Genomic DNA, 3,574 nt, shown 5'->3' with positions numbered 1-3,574 from the left:
AAAGCGGGCGGTCATGTTAGTGGTGACAAGATGGTGCCTTTCCTGAGAAGAAGATTCTACTGGGTGGGAATGACTACACATGCACGAAAATGGGCAGCTGAGTGCTCCATCTGCGTAGTGCAAAAGTCAGGGGCCCAACCGAAAGCCCCGCTGTGCCCCATCCCGTCCAGCTACCCCTTCGAAACCGTAGCATTGGACTTTCTGTCCCTTGGCAGGCCATCTGACGCCTATCAGTACATTCTTGTCATCACTGACCTCTTCTCCCGCTATGCCCTGGCAGTCCCCACCAAAGATCAAACTGCCCCAACGACAGTCAAGGCTCTGTATACCACACTCATTCTCCCGTTTGGCTGTCCAGAAAGGATACTCACTGACCAAGGGGGATCATTCGAGGCCACCCTGATGCAGCAGTTGTGTGCAGTATACGGGTGCAAAAAGGTACGCACTACACCCTACCACCCACAGGGCAACGGGGCATGTGAGCGATTCAATCGCACTCTCTTGTCCCTGCTGGGCACCATCGACGCCCGCTCTCAGAACCAGTGGCCAACTCTACTTCCTGCCCTTCTGCAAGCATATAATAATACCACCCACGCAAGTACAGGTATGACCCCACACTACGTCATCGCCGCCATGCCAGGCTACCTGTAGATATGCTTCATGACGTTGCACCCCCTCAGCATAGAAATGACCTGGAGGGCTGGGTCAAAAGTCACCACCAAGCACTGCTGCAAGCCTATGCCACCGTTCGTAACAATGTAGAACGACGTACGCAATGGAATCAGGATCGTTACAACCGCAATGCACGGACTCTGCCACTGCTTCCTGGAGAGAGAGTGCTCATGAGGAACTTCCGTCGGAGAGCTTAAGGAAAACTATCTCCGCAATGGCTGCCCACTCCCTTCATCATCGTCACTAAACCGTACAGAGATCGTCCAGTCTTTACCATACGGCCTGAAGGGAAAGAGGGCCCCCTGAGAACTATTCATCGCAACAACCTCCGCTCATGCCCACCGGATGCCCCTGAATCTCATAGCAGCCAACAGAATGACCAGCCCATGCACTCAGGACTACCCGTCCCCTTTGTCACTTGCCCCGTAATTCCACCTAGAAGGCCTGAACCCTTAGTGACATTGCCAGGTCCAGCCCAAGCGCCACCTAATGCCGCAGCCCGCCCGCCTCCCTCTCTTGTTTTAACCAGCCCACCTCATGTAGCCCCGGGGCCAAGGCCTCAATCCGTAATTATTGCCACTGACCAAACTGCACTTTCTCCTATAGCATCAACTCGCGACCCAGCTACCACTCAGCAAAACACCGACCCAACTGACACAAGACGCTACCCCGCTCGGTCGAATCGGAACAACCCTCCGGCACGGTACCGTCCCTGACATTGCTGCGGACTGAACATTGAACATTGACTATTGCAGTGGTCGGGGACGACCACCGTTAAAGAGGGGGGGGATGTAACGGTACTGGATATGAACTGTGTGGGACTGAACATGTTTATGGAGAAATGGGACTAAATATGAACTGTGTGACCGAATATATGTTTACTGTCAACATTGACTTATTGCAGAGGGAGGGACTGGACAATGGGTTTGTGTCAGTGTGGGTATGCGTGCAGTGATTTGTCCCAAACACAGGTGCAGCTGATGAGCCAGGTGCAGCGGAGTAGCCTTGATTGTGTAACAGGTGGGACTGTCACTGTTACAACAAAATTGTCCCTTGATGGTTTCTATAGCCAGTGATGTCATCGAACTCAGCTTGCCGCTGATTGGCTAGCCAGTTAATGGTGGCTATGGCATCAGTTTTATAAAAACATATTGTTCACCGCTGTTTTGCCCATAGTGATTTTAGCATTCTGTTTGTTGTTTTTGTTTTATTTTGTCAGTCCGCCATACTCTTTGTATTTTGTTTCTGTAGCCTAACTCATGCTCGCAGGGCAGGTCCCAGTAGTAGAGAGCTCTAATGTATTATTAGTAGCTTAGACGTGTGACATGAATTCTCACCTGTGTAGTTGGTAACCATACTGATTGAATCATTTGCTTAGTGTGGGTAGCCATACTGATTGAATCACTTGCTTAGCTAGTACGCCTATGTGTGTGTGTGTGTGTACCGTGCGTGCTGTGTGCTACAACATAGGCCATTTGTTTCTGAGCACGAGTGGTGAACAACACATAGCTCTCCTTAACTGACAGCCTGCCCTGTTAGCCTGACCCTGCCATCATTTAGGTCTAGGCTATCTGTAGACTATTTGTCTGTCTTTTATTTTATGTTGGCGGTGTAGATACTTAATGTGTTTTGTATAAATAAAGAAAGGTCATTTTATTTTTGCAACAAGAAATCCACGTCTCTGTCCCAGTCTGTCAGAACTTGCGTTTGCCTTAAATCCATGTATATTTCTAGGGGCGGAATTCCCCTAGTGGCGTAGTCGTGTAATTGCAGGTATTCCAACTTCATAATTATTACTTTGGGTCATCCCCTAAGGTCCACTCTGCTACAATTGGCAAACGGCGTGAGCGGCAGAGGAAACAAAAGAAGCGCGGCCCAGCACAACTGCGGGCCGGAAAGGACAGCGGGCAGACACGACACGCCACCGTCGGACGAGGGGAATCGTTTTGCGGATCGAGCCGCCTGGACTACGCTCTCAACAAAGAAGTCGTCAAGAAAGTTAAGTAGTCCTCTATTTTCCCTCGAGAAGAACAATCGCTCTTGGGTTAATGCAGACAGACTACTGATTCTCCCCTCTCCTCGACAGCTTCGGTGGCGGTGCACAGGAACCGCAAGGGCGGCACGCTCGAAGGACATTTCTTGGGGGAACGGGCATCGAACCGGTCGTTAGCGCACAGGGCCCGTGCGCACGACCCAAGGACTGTGCTACCCCTCGCGGCAAACCGTTTGCCATTGGACTGTGTATATGGACAAAGCTGGGTCGTGAGTGATGCTTGGACTGCCTTGAACTGTTCTCTCTTTGTTATATTTTAAATGTTTTATTATTGTGTATGGGCGCATTTATTTTTGATCGCATAACTTATAAACTGATCGCTTGCTCTATGCCTTATGCAGTCGGCCCGGCCACCGACGTTTGATGTGTCTTAACACCGCGTGTTCCAAATTGTAAGTCTTAGCCACTGAGCACTACTTGCTGTGTCTTAACGCTTCTGCTGTTTACTGTGATAAGTTTTACTAACCGTGTGCCTCCTTGGTGGCGCGGGTTGAGTGCATGGGGCATGGAGTAGAGCGGTCATTTGCAGACATTACTTTATTCTACCGTGGGCATATTGTATGTGGGTTACGCGTAGTCTTGGAAACCTCCCTCTGCAGGTGTGAGTCAGGCAGAGTCTGTGTCCTAAACTTTTGAGTATCAAATGTGTGCTGTGCTTTCCCACTAAAACTAAGTGTGTGACACATCCTAGTAGGTGATAGTATTTTGGCGTGCAACTTTCAAGTGTGCTGTGAAGTGTGTACAAGCCCCTGTTGGTGCATGTTTATATTTGGCACTGCCCTGCGTGACTCCTGCCTGCAGGGGGCGTAAATACCCTGGGGATCAATAGGCCTACTTGCAGAAATAGTT

The sequence above is a fragment of the Engraulis encrasicolus genome, chromosome 1 (genome assembly GCF_034702125.1).
Source record: "Engraulis encrasicolus isolate BLACKSEA-1 chromosome 1, IST_EnEncr_1.0, whole genome shotgun sequence".
Classification (NCBI taxonomy): domain Eukaryota; kingdom Metazoa; phylum Chordata; class Actinopteri; order Clupeiformes; family Engraulidae; genus Engraulis; species Engraulis encrasicolus.
This window is presented reverse-complemented; position numbering follows the sequence as displayed.